Source organism: Schistocerca nitens, chromosome 8 (genome assembly GCF_023898315.1).
Source record: "Schistocerca nitens isolate TAMUIC-IGC-003100 chromosome 8, iqSchNite1.1, whole genome shotgun sequence".
NCBI classification, from domain to species: Eukaryota; Metazoa; Arthropoda; class Insecta; order Orthoptera; family Acrididae; genus Schistocerca; species Schistocerca nitens.
In genome coordinates this window covers 260855000-260876200 of record NC_064621.1, presented here as the reverse complement: position 1 = coordinate 260876200, position 21201 = coordinate 260855000, and positions in this window count along the sequence as shown.

Genomic DNA, 21201 nt, shown 5'->3' with positions numbered 1-21201 from the left:
TGTATTATTTATTGTTATAATGAAAAGAAAAGTGACTTATTAGATATTACAAAGTTGTTAAGGCTGAAACTTCTTTAAATGTGTGAATCTGTGCTTAAATTGCAGAACGACTGAGAAGATGAAACTTCTACGTTGTTTGATTCTGAAACAGCTGAGTAAAACTGAACGTACTGAGCCTACTTTCTCTTTACTTTTTCTCATCATGTCAACATTGACCCATAATATTCTCGCGCAACGCAGTCTGACTGCTCAAAAAAATTACAACCTGACTTCAAGTAATTAATACAAAAGAATAGCCATGAATAAGAAGCAATCTTGACAATAACTTATACCTTTCATTAAGCACGTGCCTCACAAAAATCTTCATTACGCGAACTACTGCAATAAAGCGAGCTTCAATACCGCCAGCTAAATAAAAGATTATAACTACTAAAGCCACTGACTACCAATAAGCATGTGGTTGGCAAAGGAAAGATTTTGTTGCAATCCAAATAATGTATTTTTTGTATCTTAATAATGTGACACCCAGTTCAAACACGAATATAAATCGACATTGACATCCAGTTCAAAGATATATCATCATGAATAATTTTCAGTCTCCAAGTCGGATACTTCCAGATCGTTAGCCTACGCTAACACTTCAGACCTCTTTCCTGCATCAATGCTAACTTCTCACAGTCACTGCTGGCTGTTCACCTCCGATTGCCCAACAGTACTTGCATCACTGAAAGAAAGGGTAGTCAGAGATGCAATGCAAAGCGCTACACAGCGCTGCCAACACAGAAGCAGCCCACTTACATAAGAAGCAGCCCACTTACAAGGCTTTAGTGACCACTTGTTGACAAACTGCCTGTTGGCTTCTGTCTCGGGTTCTTCGGCCGACGTTTGTCTGATGAATTTTCTGACGTTTTGCCGGCACAAGTGGCTGGCATCGTCAAAGCTTCACCCTCTATGATTGGTGGTGAACTGGAGACGAGCACGGCGCCGCAGATTATATGTACCTGGCCATCGTCGGAGGGCTTCTCCACGGTCATTTCCGACGCAGTTCTACTCTTGCTACCTATAACTGTCGTTCACTGCAGTACGGAAATCCAGGATCGTTTACCTCGAAGCTTTCTTCTTGAAGCTATTCTCGTGTTTGTGTATTTCTATAACTTCTCTGAACAAGTGAGTCTGGTAACTCGTCCGCAGCTCGTGGTCGTGCGGTAGCGTTCTCGCTTCCCACGCCCGGGTTCCCGGGTTCGATTCCCGGCGGGGTCAGGGATTTTCTATGCTTCGTGATGACTCGGTGTTGTGCGATGTCCCTCGGTTAGTTAGCTTTAAGTGGTTCTAAGTTCTAGGGGACTGATGTCCATAGCTGTTAAGTCCCATAGTGCTCAGAGCCATTTGAACCATTTGTGATAACTCTTCTTGCAGACAGAACTTCCGTGTTTGTGAATTTTACTATGAGTCCGTCCACAAAGTAAAATGAAGTGCATAATTTTGCGTGTTTGTGTATCACAGTAAAGGCAACACAACAACGCAGCATCTCACACACTGAAAACATCACAAATACACTACTGGTTACTGCTACACCACGCTACAGAACGCCGTGCTGGATCCCAACGGCCTCGTATCACTAGCAGTCGAGATGACAGGCATCTTATCCGCGTGGCTGTAACGGATCGTGCAGCCACGTCTCGATCCCTGAGTCAACAGATGGGGACGTTTGCAAGACAACAACCATCTGCACGAACAGTTCGACGACGTTTGCAGCAACATGGACTATCAGCTAGGAGACCATGGCTGCGGTTACCCTTGACGCTGCATCACAGACAGGAGCGCCTGCGATGGAGTACTCAACGACGAACCTGGGTGCACAAATGGTAAAACGTCATTTTTTCGGATGAATCAGGTTCTGTTTACAGCATCAAGATGGTCGCATCCGTGTTTGGTGACATCGTGGTGAACGCACATTGGAAGCGTGTATTCGTCATCGCCATACTGGCATATCATCCGGTGTGATGGTACGGGGTGCCATTGGTTACACGTCTCGATCACCTCTTGTTCGCATTGAGGGCACTTTGAACAGTGGACGTTACATTTCAGACGTGTTACGACCCGTGGCTCTAGCCTTTATTCGATCCCTGCGAAACCCTACATTTCAGCAGGATAATGCACGACCACGTGTTGCAGGTCCTGTACGGGCCTTTCTGGATACAGAAAATGTTCGACTGCTGCCCTGGCCAGCACATTATCCAGATCTCTCACCTATTGAAAACGTCTGGTCAATGGTGGCCGAGCAACTGGCTCGTCGCAATACGCCAGTCACTACTCTTGATGAACTGTGGTATCGTTTTGAAGCTGCATGGGCAGCTGTACCTGTACACGCCATCCAAGCTGTGGTTGACTCAATGCCCAGGTGTATCAAGGCCCTTATTACGGCCAGAGGTGGTTGTTCTGGGTACTGATTTCCAGGATCTATGCACCCACATTGCGTGAAAATGTAATCACATGTCAGTTCTAGTATAATATATTTGTCCAATGAATACCCGTTTATCATCTGCATTTCTTCTTGGTGTAGCACTTTTAATGACCAGTAGTGTAATTGCGATAATAGACACGAAATGCCGCGCGTAGTGGCCGCGTGTTTAGAGAGGCCATGTCACAGATTGCGCGGCCGTTCCCGCCGGAGGTTCGAGTCCTCCCTCGGGCTGGGTGTGTGTTGGTTCTTAGCATAAGTTAGTTTAAGTAGTGCGTAGTCTAGGGACTGATGACCTCAGCAGTTTGGTCCCTTCGGAATTCACACACATTTCAACAGACGAAACACGCACTTGAAAACGGGAGTCATTTCTCGAAACGCGCCAAGCAAAAGACAAATAAAAATAAAATTGTGAGTGGCAGCAAATTATTTTATAAGCAAACTGGTTGATATTTAAGATATTAGTTACTATTGCCTGCGTTACGTATTCATCACGATCCGATTCGAGTGGCAGTGTTCGTTCGTGTAAAGCTTGCCACTTGTAACTGAAATGGGATTAAAACATGCTTCGTAGTTAAACCTCACTTCGCGGCAATAACTGTATCAGACGAGCTAATGAGCGGCCGATGCCTGTTGTCGACTGCCAAGTGCGCCGGGTTCTGGTTCTGGTTCGGAGTTTGCAGAAGCAGCGCGATCCCGCGTATCAATTACCGGAGCTGCGGCCGGCTGTATTTACCGTAGCACAGGTAAGCCCCGCCGCCAATTAGAGCTGGCGCCGCGGATTACAGGCCGGGCCAGACAGTGGTGTAGCGAGTGCTTCAGCGCGGCCCGGTCGCGGGCACGCCGTCTGCAATGCGAGTACTTAGGCGCCGTTCGCATTACGTCCCGTTTTCTGATTAATCTGCGCGACTGCTCTACGAAACAGCGGCTTCACTGTGGTTTTGTATCCTCTCACGGCTATAACAGTTCCTGGCTTGATTTCAGTTGTGATTTTAAAGTTGATTATTTCACTATGGAGTGGTTAAGTGGTTACCCAAGTACGCCTTGCTTCAAAAATGGAACAGAAATCTGTAGATGTGACGCACATGTGCAGACAAACAAATGATTACAATTTCAGTTTAACTGCATTACCTACTCAAAAGAACGAGCTTCACAAGCTGAGCAAGTCGGTAACATGATGGACCCCCTCAAGCAGTTATTCTGCTTGGAATTGATTGAAAGAGTTATTGGATGTTCTCCTCAGAGATATAGTGCCAAATTCTGTCCAATCGGCGTGTTAGGACGTCAAAATCCCGAGCTGGTTGTATGACCCTGCCCATAATGCTCCAAACATTCCCAACTGGGGAGAGATCTCGCGATCTTGCGGGCCGAAGCAGGGTTTGGCAAGCATGAAGACAAGCAGTAGAAACCCTCGTCTTGTGTAGTCGGGCGTTATCTTGCTGAAATGTAGGCCCTGGATGGCTTGCAATGAAGGGCAACAAAACGGGGAGTAAAATTTCGTCGACGTACCGCTGTGCTGCGAGGGCGCCGTGAATGACGCTCAGGGAGGTCCTACTATGAAATAAAATGACACCCAAGATGCACTGTACGGCGAAAGACCCTCAGATTGGTATCCTACCGCTTTGTCCGGGGCTTGTCCAGACACGTGTTTGGCCTGGAATTTCATTAACTGGCGTGGAATTGTCTTCAATGACGAGTCCCGCTTCGGACAAATCATTGTTGCTATTAGGTGGCACCGCCATTGTAACTGATCAGATTCCACAGATGGCGCTTCTCCCGTGCCGTCACGTCCACTCACGACCACCGTGCAACTGCTCTGCTTGCGCTTAACAGCATGAGCATTCGCGAGTGCTCAGGCTCAAAATCAGGGAGGCGCTAAACTCTGCTAAAAGGTTACAAACAGCATCACGGCCATATATTTTTTAGTCACTCTATCTCAGTCTTCATAACAATAGTGCAGCTGTCTGACGTAAGGACATGTGCACGTAAAGCGGTGATACCGAGAAAGTAACGACGGCGTCTCCTTCGATGTTGCGTCGTAAATACTGCAAGAACATCTTCAATCTGCCAGCTTTCAGGTGATCTTAGAACTGACGTGCGATGCCACTCCATGCAGTAACTTTCATTGAGCGCGTGTTGTGCAAATAGACGAAAATTGTATTATTGACACTGTCCTTTATCTATTAACTACAAAGTAGACTAATTATAATTGCAGATACCCACAGATTAAGGCGAACTCCGTGTGGAACGGTATACTTATTGTTTAACAATCTTTGTAAAATAAAGTCCCGGCGGAGGTTCGAGTCCTCCCTCGGGCATGGGTGTGTGTGCTTGTCCTTAGGATAATTTAGGTTAAGTAGTGTGTAAGCTTAGGGACTAATGACCTTAGCAGTTAAGTCCCATAAGATATCACACACATTTTTTTGTAAAATAAAAGAATACAAGAAAACACTCGAGAAAAGTATGAAAAATCACCTTGTAGTATAATGTAACGTACCTCACGTGAAAATCACCTTTTTTAAAATCTTTTCAAAGGTATGTTGACGTGTTTCCCCGTTTTGCTGCAGCCATGGGGCAGAATGGTACAAGGCAATTTTTTGTGAAATAATTGGATAAACGATGAAAATTTTACGAATATCATCTTAAAACTAAAACATAAGGGTTGTTTAGTGAAAAATTTAGACAAAGGAGTATGGAATCTTAAAAAAGTCGTTAAGAATAAGAAAATTTTTAATGTCAGTTTGAAAAATGTACCATTTATTTAATGCTTAATACCAAGCTGCGGTTACTTTGTTGAATCCAATCTCTTGTACACTAGGTCTGTTTTCTGGATAGCGAATAGACAATATATGTTGCCTGCAACCCAGTTCTGACCTGCTAGACAAGTTTCTTTGTCAAACCTGTGTGCTAAGCCTTTCTTTCTTCTAGCTGATAGACTAATGATATGACAATCGGTGTTTTCGTCGTTGAACTAAAAAGTCTAGTCTTCATTGACTTCAGGTGTGTTTCTGTTCTGCAGTAATCACAATTTTAAATTTCCCATATGATTTGTCAACTCTGTAGTTGGGATTATTCTTATCTTTACGAACGTATTTTTCCAACGTTCATTTGGGTATGTTAAACTCCTTGTATGCATTTAATACTGCCATTTCAGAAGATAAATCGGCTGAAACTGACATTTCCATTGATTTAATATCCAATTTCTGTATGCCTGTCTTTCTAATGTAAGTTCACGCCATCTGGAGAAACAAGGGAAAAAATAAATTTGTAATTTGAAATCTACTTTCATCAAACACTGAACGGGAAGAATGGGTCCCATCCCCTACTGTCCCGTCTCCTTTAGCCCATCCCCTACTGTCCTGTCTCCTTTATCTGCAAGAGCACATTTCAGATTAACAAGCCTAGACGTATTATGTAACTAGCGCATGCCGAACTTCATGCACGTTAAGACTACATGTCATTTAAGGACATACAATTAACAGTTAAAGGTTTATCTTCGATTTACATTCAAAAAACCTTCTCAAAACACAACTCGAAATGTGAGGGACAAGCGTTCACATAAACTTCGCTCTACAAGCCAAGTCAAAGTGGCAGTCTTGCCTAGTCTTGCATTCGCAGACAGTCACATGTAGTTACTATAGGCTGTAACATTGTCTAGTGCAGAAAACAGCCGAATACCGTTGCGACCCGCTACACCGCCTTGCCTCGAGTTCCACTACCCATTAATATCCGCGTCGACACAGGCTTTCATCCGAAAAACAGCCACACCAAGACGATTCTGCATCTCTGGCACAAATGTGAAAGCATGTGCCAACTCGGAATGTTGCAGTGTTACTGGTGGTGGAAGAAAAGCTGGCGAGGGCTCTTGTGAAGGCAACGCATTCCTCGCCAGTTGCCTGCTCGCCATTGGCCAGTGCAGATAGCTCGTTGTGTGTAAGTGTGTTGGAGTGACGCATCTGGAGATGAAAATGCCACGGTTCACAGAACAGCGGCATGCCATTAAATCAAAAAAAACGAAGAGCAGATTGGCTTCTCCGGAGCCAAATAAGGGAAGGGTGACGAAATCCCGGATGAAGACAATGGTCATCTTCTTATTTGATTCCATTCCAGAGCATCGTCCGCTCGGCGTTTGTGCCACGGGGACAAACAGCAACAGATAGTTCTACTTGCAAGTCCTTGAAATGAAACCGCCTGCTTTGGGTCAGGAAGGAGATCAGTGGAAACTGGCGACTGCATAACGACAATGCGCAGCGTCATACCGCCTTCATCATTAGCGAGTTCCTTGCCAGGCACGGCGTAGCAACGCTGCTCCAGCCACCGTACACTCCGGATCTGACACCAGCGGACTTCTTTTTAAAAAATTGATAGAAAAACAATATCGACTGCAAAAACATTTATTTCGGTGGTAACTGGTTTCGGCCAGTACTGGCCATCCTCAGACCATGATGCTAGGCATTGGCGATGAATGGAGTGAGTGTTGTAACTCTACGGACTTGAGCAGTTGACGTTCGTGGAGTTTAAACACCAGCTCCATTCATCGCCACCACGTACCATCGTAGTACGATGCTCTGAGAATAGTCAAATACTGACCGAAACCGGTTATCACCGAAATAAATGTTTTCGCAGCCGAGACTGTTTTCTAATCCATTTGTAAAGTAATTTGAAACGAACCGCTGATTCTCCACGATAGGTATCCTAAAAAATTACGGACTTATTTTTGTTTCCTCGAATAAAGAAAAGCTTACACGGCCGTGATCGTTGTAAGGCATATGCCGCGACGAGTTCTGTGAGGAGGTCCGCGTCAACGTGTTCCAGGAAGTCTGTCGGAGCTGGTAGAACCGCCGGGAAGATTATACTGACGCCCAAGAGTGCTGTTTTCATACCAAACATTTATCTTTTATTTTCAATAAATTGTTCTTCACAGATTTATTCAGCTTTTTTCCAGACTGACGCTGTATAAGCGTTGATGGCCATTAAGTGGGTAAGACTGGGTGATGGACGAAAAAACTGTTCATTTTTTATTATGGAACTCGAATTTATTTACATTAGAGAATTATTCCTCAAAATATTATGCGTGAACTCCAAAAAATAACGGTTCTGTGAGCGTTGGAAGCCGAGCGTGCACGACACGCCTCGGCGTTAGAATACCGATTCCGCGCTCACGCTCTCTTCGTTGCGTCCGTGAGGTGTTATTGTTTCAAGGAAACCTGATTTGCTGGAGCATTGTTTGGCCGGTTTTACTCAAGGTGTGAAAGAAAGTTAAAATAGTCTCATTTGGAGGTGCACACCCAAAATAACATCCAAGAGAAGCGAAATTGTCAACGATGCTTCAAATTTGGTCGTATGTCTATTCAGTGTAGGCCATGCTGCATTAATGCACGCGGCAAGTGCCCTTCAAATCAAAATCGGCGATGAAATGCGCCAACTCTGTGAAGATAGAGACTCTAGCGGCGATGCGCTCAGCGACGAGAAGGACTTTGAGGACGGAACTGAGGGCTTATCAGGTCAAAGTAGCGGCAATCCACTAGCCGAGGCGATAGTTATTATGGACCAGGCAACGATGGTATCCCGTAAGTTTCAAGCTTTGTCCCTTTTTTTATATGATAAATGCACATCAAACTTCAAATACATTTTTCTCAAAACCACGTTTTTTGGCATAGTTGTCGTCGCCCACGCTACAATTTTCATCCGATTTTTTTTTTTGTCTCCCTTGAAGCAAACTGAATTTGCTTCAGTTCATCGTAGCCGATTTTTTAATGTTGATGTCTAGTACTTTTTCGCCCAGAAAAAAGGGGCCGATAAATGGCAATTTTTTCAGAAAACTATAATTACGCCGAAAGATTTTTTTTTCTTTTTTGCAAATTCCTACGATGAAGTAGAATTACATCTGTAAGGATAAGCGCGGTATGTTAATTTCATGTTTCAGATAACCACAACCAGCGTTACAGCGACAACCGTCGAACTACCTCCTTGCAGAGCTGCCCCGAGAAAATCCCAACTACACAGTGAAGATATTAATATTTTTGAATAAAAAACCCCAGTAACAACTTGAATGTATACTTTATTCATTGCAGCAAACCCCATGTGTCTACTACATTCCAGTATGGAGAAAATAGTCCTGAATTGGGCAATATTTTCGTTCGTTGATGTTGATTTGGGGGAGGAGACCAAACAGCGAGCCACACGTGATTAGCCGAGCGGTCTTAGGCGCTGCAGTCACGGGCTATGCGGCTGGTCCCGGCGGAGGTTCGAGTCCTCCCTGGGGCACGGGTGTGTGTGTTTGTCCTTAGGATAATTTAGGTTAAGTAGTGTGTAGGCTTAGGGACTGATGACTTTAGCACTAAAGTCCCATAAGATTTCACACACACATTTGAACCAAACAGCGAGGTCATTGCTCTCATCAGATGAGGGAAGGAAGTCGGCTGTACTCTTGCAAAGGAACATCCCGGCATTTGCCTGAAGCGATTTAGGGAAATCACGAAAAACCTAAACTAGGATGGCCAGACGCGGGACTGAACAGTCGTCCTCCCGAATGCGAGTCCAGTGTGCTAACGACTTCCCACTTCACTCGGTTTTTCGTTCATCGCCCTGTCGTTCTCCCTTACTACCATGTTCCGTGCAGATGAATTCTCTCACCGAAACTCTTGCGGGAATCAGTGTGAGGCTGCCAGTATGGTGGACAGAGGGCGCTACGTAAGTAGTGTGCGATAAGCTGGGACTTTGGCATGGACGGGAAGAGTGCTCGTATAGCCGAAGCAATCAAGGCGACAGCTCGCGTTAAGGCGGCAATCCGGGTTCGAGTCCCGGTCAGGCACAAATTTTCACTTGTCGCCATTGAATTCGTTTCAGTTGCGGACGATGTCAGATTTTCTATTTCGTTCCACCGCCTACAAGTTACGAGGGGCATTTGAAAAGTACGTGCAAAGTCCATGAGATGGCACCACCGGTGCGTATCGAGGTCATGTTTAGTTAGTAGCATCTTTGGAAAGAACGCACACCAAGCTTCAGCCATATTGGTCCATTTCTTTGTTTTTGGCATTCGTGTGAATCAAGGAAGTCGAGTGATTGTCAAAAAATGGACGAAAAAGAGTTTCGTGTGTTGATTGAACATTACTTTATGAAAGGCAAAACGCCTCAGGAGATTAAAGAGAAGCTTAAGAAACATTACGGTGACTCTGCACCCTCGATCAGAACAGTTTATAAGTGGTTTCAAAATTTTCGGAGTGGCCATATGGGCACAAGTGATGCTGAACGTTCTGGACGCCCTGTGTAGGTTACGACTCCAGAAATAACTTATAAAATCCATGATATGGTGATGGATGACAGAAGTGATAAGGATTAGAACAGTTTATAAGTGGTTTCAAAATTTTCGGAGGGGCCATATGGGAACAAGTGATGCTGAACGTTCTGGACGCCCTGTGGAGGTTACGACTCCAGAAATAATTGATAAAATCCATGATATGGTGATGGATGACAGAAGTGATAAGGTGGATGAGATTGCTAGTGCTGTGGGGATCTCGAATGAACGGGGACATAATATTTTGTATCCGCAAGATGGGTCTAACATTCTGCGTGGTGTCTGTTTGTTCTAAGTCGTGTCTCCCTACCACTTTCGCTCAACGACGCTCTGAGCGTGTTTTTTAGGGAATTGACTAGTTTGAACCTGGGACCGGTTGCTGGTAAGGAGACGCCAGACCACACATGACATGTAGGTTCAGAAGAGTTCAGTGAGACTAGCGATGATATAATCAAATACTTAATGATTTCAGCGTCAGCTCCACTGCACTCCCTGTAAAAGAGTCTCAATACTAACTAAATTTAGTGGAAGGGGTTCAAGGGTTTCCTATTTTTAGTTAGCTGGTAAAATAACCTCGAAAAAGCAGTTAAGTTTACCATTGGAATTTTTATTCTACTCACAAAACATTGTTCATAATTTGCACTATTGATAAAAGGACGCTCGGGTTTCCGGGTTCGATTCCCGGTGGGGTCAGGGATTTTCTCTGCCTCGTGATGGCTGGGTGTTGTGTGATGTCCTTAGGTTAGTTAGGTTTAAGTAGTCGTAAGTTCTAGGGGACTGATGACCATAGATGTTTAGTCCCATAGTGCTCAGAGCCATTTGAACCATTTTTTTGATAAAAGGAAATATTTTAATACAGGATGATAAAAACCAACTGCGTTCAACAAAAAATGTGAACGAATACTCCCTGAATGGGTTTACAAGTTCTATGATGGATCGAAGGATGACCTATGCCATATCAGATCTGTTTAAGAAAAGGTATCTGGCTGTGTTTTCAACTGAGCGATCAGGGTTTCAATGTTAACCTTAAGCTCCTCCTACAAAAGTTCTGTCTATCCAATGAGAAACGTTATACTCTTCGTGGTGGGGCAATGTTTTTAATGTTTGCTACGTAAAAGAGATGCGTATAGTCTCACGCTAAAACTTGCAGTTGGTGTGGCCGTTTTAGTGTTATCGTAAGATCTATACTGTTCTTCTGGAGGGCGCTATCTTCTAACATGGGAGGGGGGTGGACCTCCTGGCGATCGGCCGGCGATGTGGGTGGTTGTCCCTTATCGTAGGGCCTTCTAGCCTACACTGCTCTGCTCTCGGCTTCTGTTCTCGTTTCTCCCCTCGGAACTGCGTCTGTTTCACTGTGGGAGGGTATGACATGCATTTACGCGTTCTTGTGTTAGTCTGTGGTATTCCATTTGCTCACTCGTTGATCGTATTACTTTGGTTAATTTAATGTCAGGATTTATTCGGAGCTATGTGACATATTGCCGGATTTGCTATCATGTCAGAGTTTTCACAGGTGTTGGATGTGCCTGACACCTTACATGGGTTCCGCGATTGCTCACCCTTAACCAAAGACGGAATCGTGTGAAGTGTTGTGTTGTGTACGTAGTTCCGCGTAGTCAGCGCGTACACAACTTACCCACTAGAGCGCGCCCCGCTAAGCACAACAGCGCAGGCGCAGCACTCGTCCGTCTCCGCACTACGAGATGGCGCTGCCATAAAGACGGACCAAATTCTGCTTCCGCCGATCCGCGTATTAATATGTAACGCAGCCAATGAGATTGCTGCTAACGTAGAACCTTTTCTCCTCATGGATCACTCTTGCGCAGTGATACCTGAAAGCGCGAGGTATTATAACGAGTGTACAGACCTCCGATCAGTCAGTCTGCATTTGTCTGCATTAGTCTGTACCAGTCTGCATTAGTCTGTACCAGTCTATAGTCAAGTTTCAGTCTGAACCTAATGAGATTACCATATTCCTGTACATAGCCACGAAGATAAATGAATAGACACTTTGTCAAGATCAGAGATATGTGAGAATAAGATTAACATACCAAGACCAAAGGAACTTCAGATTGTCAGTTGTAAACAGCATCCAGAATCAAGTTACGTAATGTCTATGCTTTTTATTATTTTAATAAATGTGTGTGAAAATTAATCAAGTTCTGTTTAAAGTTGGTCACCGTCAATATGCTACTCTACGCGCGCAAGTGGCATTTCTATCGTCTGACCTAACGGCAGAAGATGAACACGCCACAATAAGACCACGATACATATTGCTGACACTCGCCTTCTTCGTCAGAGCGACAAGTCAAATAACCTGATGGTGTGTGTACGGAAGGTCTTACAGTACGCACACCACACTCTGCACCTTCGATTAGAACAGTTTATAAGTGGTTTCAAAATTTTGGGGGTGGCCATATGGGCACAAGTGATGCTGAACGTTCTGGACGCACTGTGGAGGTCACAACTCCAGAAATCATTGATGAAATCCATGATATGGTGATGGATGACAGAAGTGATAAGGTGCATGAGATTGCTAGTACTGTGGGAATCTCGAATGAATGGGTACATATTATTTTGCGTAAGCATTTGGACATGAGGAAGCTATCCGTAAGATGGGTTCCGCGATTGCTCACGCTTGACCAAAAACGGAATCGTGTGAAGTGTTGCAAGGATGGTTTGCAGCTGTTCAGGAAGAACACGGACTTTAAAACGCCCCTCGTATTCGGTTGCTGTGAAGGCGTGTGCTGATGGCTCGAATCCTCCTTGCGGTATTTGGAAGCAGTTCTCCCGCCGACTACGCGTCGCGCAAAGTGTAAGAAAAGCAGAGCGGACGCAGAGTTAAGTAATTGTAGTTATCGTCCGCGCGGCCTCATTAAATAACGCGGCGCGGCCCGGCGCGGCGCAGCCCGGCGCTGTGGCGTGTGGCGTGACGCACGCGGCCGGCGCCACCGCCAGCGGCAGCTCTTGTAATTGCGGCCAAGTCACGGCCGCGGCGTGGCACCGCGGGACGCGCTCATCAAAAATTGACGGCCAGCTCCCTCTGAATAATTCAACTCACAGCGCCTAATCGCCGCCGCACCCGGCGCGTAACTCGTGCCGATTAAAACAGGAGGACACGCCGCAGCAAACCGCCGCTGCCGCCAAACTCAGTGGCAGGAAAAACGCCGCCGGTTCGTGACGAGTGCTGACATCACGAACTGCCAGCGAAGCTACTTTGTTTCGCAGTGATACAGCCACAACACTCTTTGCAATCAGGGCAGGGCAGACTGCAGGAATAAAAACGGGAAGGCAGCATTTGAACAGTCAGGCAGCTCCGCGCAGTAGAGATGTAGTCATAAAGTTTTAACTCGAAAAAAATCGAACAGACACGATAAAATTTGATAATGGGGCCAGTACACTGAGGACAAACGTCAGGGTATATCTCCCAATGTCATATCGGACCTTCTTTTGCCCGGCATAGAGCGTGGCATGGACTCAACAAGTTGTTGGAATCCCCTGCAGAAATACTGTAGCAGTCCACAATGAGATTTCACTCTACAGCGGAGTGTGCGCTAATATGAAACTTCCTGGCAAATTAAAACCGTGTGCCGGACCAAGACTCGAACTCAGGACCTTTGCCTTTCGCGGGCAAGGGCTCTTCCATCTCTTGTTCTTTTCTTTTTTTTTAATATCTCGTTTTTGTTCGCTTTCTTTCGTTGCATCTGCTCGGGGTGGACGTCGTAAGACATACGTTCGTTCGTTGTTGATAGATTCGTCTCCTACCTTCTTAGCCACAGCCTGGGGGATGTTTCCAGAATGAGATTTTCACTCTGCCGCGGAGTGTGAGCTGATATGAAACTTCCTGGCAGATTAAAACTGTGTGCCTAACCGAGACTCGAACTCCGCGGGCAAGTGCTCTACCATTTTTTTTACACAATGCAACAGTTCTTAAAGGTATCATTTAAACATATACAAATGATTGTTAGTTACACAAAAAATATTAGAAAAACATTAAATAGAACAAAATATAACACATTTTATTTTATTTTGTTTGGTCGATGCATGAGAACATGAATAAGGGTGTTGCATAATGTGACGGGTAGGCATGGCACACGCCAACTTTGAGGGGGGGTCAAGGAAGACGTTGCGGAGATAACTGGCAAAACTTTGTCGGTAAGATGGTTTTCGGGTGAGGGTACTATGCTCGGTCACAACTTTGTACAAGAAGTCATGGACTGTATGCGGACCACTCTGAAAGAGGTATTCTAAAGCCAGATGAGAGTATGGTGCTTAGCAATAGGGTAGTCAAATGTCTGGGGCAACAACAAGAAGTCTGGGGTTACCGTCGTTGGCGGGGCACGGAGGTAAAAGCCCACGATTCATTGGATGAGGTGCCATACGTTTCGTTTGACGGGGTACGTAAGACGGTGCTTGAGCTGACAGTCAGGGCAGAGTGGGGAGGTGACCAGTCCTATGCGATAAAGTCGACTATTAGTCGGGAATTTGCCATAGACTAAAACATACCAGAGTTCAGACACAGACGACGGTAAAAAGGGTGCATGCACATCCCTCCAGGTAATGTCAGAGTGCTGTAGCACCATGGGGTCGCAAGGGTTGGACAGCATAAACAAACGAAAATAATCTTTCTTACCGGGAGGACGGGTGACTGGAAGAGCGGCCCGAACGTAGCTGAGTGCTATGAAACGATTGGCGACGTGGTACAATAATGGAGAAATAGGTGCCACATGGAGCGGTGGATCGAGAGAAGCTGGTCGGAGGGTATCTAAGAGACTGCGTGTTAAGGTCGGTACCGGCCCCCACCAGTGCCGCAACATAGTACGGACAAAGAGTGCAGAAGAGCGTGACCGATCATCTGAGCTACCCAAGCACGTCTCACGCCCTGTCCTCACAGATTTACTGCTGCCAGTATCTCGTCTCCTACCTTCCAAGCTTCACAGAAGCTCTCCTGCGAACCTTGCAGAACTAGCACTCCTAGAAGAAAGGATAATGTGGAGACATGGCTTAGCTACAGCCTGGGGCATGTTTCCAGAATGAGATTTTCACTCTACAGTGGAGTGTGTGTTGATAGCCGTCCATAATTGCGAAAGTGTTGCCGGTGCAGGATTTTCTGCACCAACTGATATCTCGATTATGGCAGATGGCATTAACATAGGGCGATCTGGGTGGCCTAATCATTCCTCGAACTGTCCAGAATGTTCTTCAAACCAATTGTGGTCCAGTGACCTGACGCATCGTCATCCGTAAAAGTTCCGCCGTTGTTTGGGAATGTGAAGTATATGAACGGCTGCAAATGATCTCCAAGCAGATAAACATAATCTTTTCCATTCAATGACCGGTTCAGTTGGACCATAGGACCCAGTCCATTCTATGTAAATACAGCCCACAACATTATGGAGCCACCACTAGCTTGCACAGTACCTTTTTGATAACTTGGTTCCATGGCTTCATGGGGTCTGAGCCACACTCAAACCCTACCATCCATTCTTACCAATTGAAATCGGGACTCATTCGACCAGACCACCGTTTCCCAGTCGTCTAAAAAAAAGGTTCAAATGGCTCTGGGCACTATGAGACTTAACTTCTGAGGTCATCAGTCCCCTAGAACTTAGAACTACTTAATCCTAACTAACCTAAGGACATCGTACACATCCTGCCTGAGGCAGGATTCGAACCTGCGACCGTAGCGGTCGCGCGGTTCCAGACTGTAGCGCCTAGAACCGCTCGGCCACTCCAGCCAGCTTCTAGGTTCCAACTTATATGGTCACGAGCCCTGGAGAGGCGCTGCAGGTGATGTCGTTAGCATAGGCACTCGCATCGGTCGTCCGCTGCTATAGCCCATTAACGCCAAATTTCGTCACACTCTTGTAACGGATACGTTCGTCGTACGTCCCTCATTGATTTCTGTCTTTATTTCACGTAGTGTTGGAGTGTTGCTTGTCTGTTAAAACTGACAACTCTACACAAATGCCGCTGCTCTTGGTCGTTAACTGAAGTCCATCGGCCACGGTGTTTTTTGTAAACAGAGGTAATGCCTGAAATTTGGTTATCTCGGTACACTCTTGACACTATGGATCTCAGAATATTGAATTCCCTAACGATTTCCGAAATGGAAATGCCCCATGCGTCTAGCTCTAGTTACCATTCCGCGTTCAAAGTCTTAGTTTCTGTCGTGCGGCCATAATTACATGGGAAACATCAATCACATGATTACAAATGGCTGCTCCTGCAGTGAACCTTGTGTTCGCGATACTACTGCCACATCACTGTCCCATGACTTTTGTCGCCTCAGTGTACTTATCTATGTATTCAATCAATATGTGGTAATACAAATGGTTCAAATGGTTCTAAGCACTCTGGGACTTAACATCTGAGGTCATCAGTCCCCTAGACTTAGATCTACTTAAACCTAACTAACTTAAGAACATCACACACATCCATGCCCGAGGCAGGATTCGAACCTGCGACCGTAGCAGCAACGCGGTTTCGGACTAAAGCGTGTAGAACCGCTCGGCCACAGAGGCCGGTATTGTGATAGTGCAACCCTGACTATGAAATTTTGTAATGGCGCTAGTACTTCTCTGTGTGTTCAAAGAGGAGATTTGCTGATGACATTGGTATCCTCAGTGACATTGAGGACGAACTGCAGGAAGTGTCTGATTGCCACATACTATGGATTGAGACCAAACCGAAGGAAGACGAAAGTAATGATGTGCGTGGTCACAGATTGTATATACACGATGTTTGGAGCATAAATGCAGATATTTTTATTGGTGTCTGTGGGCAGTGTATTGAACAGCATTATATCAATATTTAATTCAAAAATGGTTCAAATGGCTCTGAGCACTATGGGACTTTACATCTGTGGTCATCAGTCCCCTAGAACTTAGAAGTACTTAAACCTAACTAACCTAAGGACATCACACACATCCATGCCCGAGGCAGGATTCGAACCTGCGACCGCAGCAGTCGCGCGGTTCCGGAATGAGCGCCTAGAACCGCTAGACCACCGCGGCCGGCAATATTTAATTCATTTGGAGACTAATAATTATAGTTTTAGGAGTAATATGTCTTTAGGTTGGTTAGTACCTCGAAGTACGTGTGGCAAGAGCAAGCCACTAATTAATGCTTGTTTTCCGCTACGCAGCACATCGGGTGTTGAGGTGTGGATGCATCGATGCGAAACTGTTAGTCTATACTGACAGAAGAATTCCACTTACAAGGGACACCTTTGACCTCTAACGCTCGCAACCGTACGAAACCATGCTTGGACTAACACTCGATCAAGAAAACAATACTGGTCTGTGTCATTTCCATGCAAAACTCTTTACTTAAACAGAAAAAAAATGGCTCTGAGCACTATGGGACTTAACATCTGAGGTCATCAGTCCCCTAGAACTTAGAACTACTTAAACCTAACTAACCTAAGGACATCACACACATCCACGCCCGAGGCAGGATTCGAACCTGCGACCGTAGCGGTCGCGCGGTTCCAGACTGTAGCGCCCAGAACCGCTCGGCCACTCCGGCCGGCACTTAAACAGAAGTCTATAATAAAACCATGGATTACACAAGGAACAAATATTTCCTGTAAGACAAAAAGGAAAATGTATGCCGGCCGAAGTGGCCGTGCGGTTAAAGGCGCTGCAGTCTGGAACCGCAAGACCGCTACGGTCGCAGGTTCGAATCCTGCCTCGGGCATGGATGTTTGTGATGTCCTTAGGTTAGTTAGGTTTAACTAGTTCTAAGTTCTAGGGGACTAATGACCTCAGCAGTTGAGTCCCATAGTGCTCAGAGCCATTTTTTGATTTGAAAATGTATCTGTCGACCAAGAATAGCTCCAGTGCTGATGATTTAGCTAAATACAAGGAATACTGTAAAACATTAAAAAAAGTAATTCAGACGTCTAAACAAATGCACTACGAGAAGAAGATAGCAATGTCAGGGAACAAAATAAAAACAATATGGGATATAGTGAAAGAGCAGACTGGTAGAACCAGAAAGGAACAGGAGCAAATAGCACTAAGGGTAGATGACACATTAGTAACTGATGGGCATAGTGTGGCAAATCTATTTAACAAGTACTTTATATCCGTTACTGATAGAATGGGACTTTCAGGATCAGTAAATAATGCCCTTGAATATCTGAAACTAGCCTTCACAAATAGCTTCAAGTACATGAATATATCACTCACTTCACCAAAATAAATAGCTTCCATAATAAAATCTTTTAAAACAAAGCATTCTAGTGGGTACGAGGAAATATCAACAAAGTTAATTAAACCATGTTCTTGTGAGTTTAGTACAATTCTAAGTTACTTGTGTAACCAGTCAATTATAACTGGGACATTTCCTGACTGGCTACAATATGCAGATGTTAAGCCTCTATTCAAGAAAGGGGATAAAGAGATACCATCAAACTACAGACCGATTTCACTTTTGCCAGCATTCTCAAAAATTTTAGAAAAAGTAATGTACAGGCAACTGCTCAACCATCTGACCACAAATAACATATTATCAAGAACACAGTTTGGATTTCTGAGGGGTTCTGATATCGAGGAGGCTATTTACACCTACAGTGAAAATGTACTTAATTCATTGAATAACAAATTACAAGCAGCAGGTATTTTCTGTGATTTGTCAAAGGCATTTGATTGTGTGAACCACAACATCCTTTTAAGTAAATTGGAATTCTACAGTGTCACGGGAAGTGCTGCAAAATGGTTCAAGTCATACCTCACTAACAGGAAACATAGGGTGTCAGTGCAAGGGACTAGTGAATTAAGTCATCAGTCATCATCAGAATGGGAAGAAATTACATGTGGTGTCCCACAAGGATCCATCTTAGGGCCATTGCTTTTTCTTGTGTACATTAATGATCTCTCATCAGTTACACTGCCAGAAGCAGAGTTCGTTTTGTTTGCAGATGACACAAGTATTGCAATAAATAGTATGTCAAGTGTAGTTCTAGAAAGATCTGCTATTGATATTTTCATCGATATTAATAAATGGTTTAAAGCCAATTCACTGACATTAAACTTCGAAAAGACTCACAATATGCAATTCAGAACCTGTAAGAGGTTTCCACCCAGCATATGCATAAAATACGAAGAAGAGCAGATAGAAGAGGTTGACAGTCTTAAATTCCTGGGATTACAACTTGATAATAAATTCAGTTGGGAAGAGCACACCACAGAACTGCAGAAACGCTTTAACAAATCTGTATTTGCAATTCGAGTGTTAGCCGACATAGGTGACATAAAAATGAAAAAGCTTGCATACTTTGGCTACTTTCATTCCATAATGTCATATGGTATAATATTTTGGGGTAACTCTTCAAGTCAAACAAAAGTTTTCAGAGTCCAAAAGCGTGTAATACGTATTATTTGTGGAGTAAATTCACGGACGTCCTGTAGAAAACTCTTCAAAGAACTGGGTATACTAACTACTGCCTCTCAGTATATTTAATCATTAATGAAATTTGTCCTAAATAATATATCTCTTTTTCCAACAAACAGCTCAGTTCATACATACAATACCAGGAACAAAAATGATCTGCACAAGGACTTAAAAGCACTTACTTTAGTTCAAAAAGGGGTCCACTACTCAGGAACACACATCTTCAATAATTTGCCAGTAAACATAAAAAATTTAGTTACAAATAAAGATCAGTTTAAAAGGAGCCTGAAAGACTTACTAGTGGCCAACTCCTTCTACTCCATTGACGAATTTTTTAATAGAAACAAATGATGTATTGTATATATTCATACTATTAGTATTGTTATTTCAGCTTAAAAAATTGATAGTATCCACATCCACGAGGATCTCCTCAGCATGGATCTATGGAACGAAAAACTAATCTAATCTAGCGCCATCAGACGGCGGTCCGTTGTAGCTGTACTGCAAGTGCTCGGGTTGCAAGAATGGTATAGCTGCAGTACGAATGTGTTTCTTGGATTGTTCGCTTAGGGGTTGCTGTGTAAACTGTGTGCAGTGATATGATGAAGAGAACTAATCCTATGAATGGAGTCCAAATGTAAGGGAAAAAGCTGCGACGTACTGAATATGGAAATGAAATCGGGTTCGAGAATAGAGAGTTCGCGAATATATTAAATAACATAATAATTCAGAAATGTAATGGGGATGATACTGGTTAGATATACCGATTTTGAAGGGCAGGAAGAACCTGAGCATCAGCGTGGCTGTTCGAGCAGTACTCAACGTTCATCTCCAGAGCGACAGGATCAGTCCAGTCAAAGTGAGTACGAACTATCTAAATCTAAAAAGCCGAAGCCTAGTGTGCTGGGAGCAATTGATGACAGCGTACTAAGTGCTATAAGCCCATTAAAAGTAAATCAAATTGCAGAATAGTTCTAAATTGTGTGTCTAGCAAAAGCAAGCAGGAGCTCGTTCCAAAGGAAATAGATTACAAAGTATAAAGGCGAACGTAATACTGAATTTTGATAGTGTAAGGTCGTATGAATCTACAGTTCACTTTTGGAATCTGCAATAGTGAATACTAGAAGCTTCTGAAATGGTTGGCTTCAGCAGTTTCAAACCTTTGATTTCTTTTACAACAATTTTAAGGATGAATATGGCACATTACTACATTTGTGACACGTAAGGACATAGAAGACGATAAATGCATACGCCAGACGGCACAACAGTTTTTGGGAGAAGTACAGAGAGTTGTACGTCTGTTATGAATAGGTATAAGACACTTTGGTCAGCCAAAATATTCTAAAGAAGCTTGAAACAACTTGTCCAGGAAGACAACCAGAAGCGGAAAAATGACTAAAGAACACATGAAACGTTTAGTAGCTTTAGTCCTTGGTGAACATGTAACAAGTGAAAAGAGCCTATTGCTGTGTTATTTCTGGTAACGTTACACAGATCATATCCTTCTAAGTTTTCCAAACAAAGATATTGCCACCAAAAACAACAAAATATTGGAAACGCCTTATGTTTACTTCTTTTGGTAACGTAAGCCCTGTATCAGAGGGATTGCTAATTTGTATGACTACAGTGTACCAAACTACAAGATACATGACTGTTATTTCATAATCAGACTTCACTCTGTGATTTATAATCAAAATTCTGCACCGAAGTATACGCCTATGTTCAAATATGCTTGGTGAAAGTCAGGTTATAACACTGAGATACCCACATAATCATCTGACAATGTAATTAGTTGGGCTTTTAATATTGGATATATTAAACACGAAAGAGATTCTGAATATAAAAGGGTGGCTTTATTGAAATGTGCATATGTTTCTCTTCCACTTTGTTTTAAGCACTTCATTGAAATACCACATCTGTAGTATGAGGACGAATATAAGCACTATGAGGTGTGCAGGATATATATATATATATATAATTACTGTAAACATAAGGTTCTCGGCACTGTAGATTGAAAATATAAAGATACACTGACGTCAGTGTA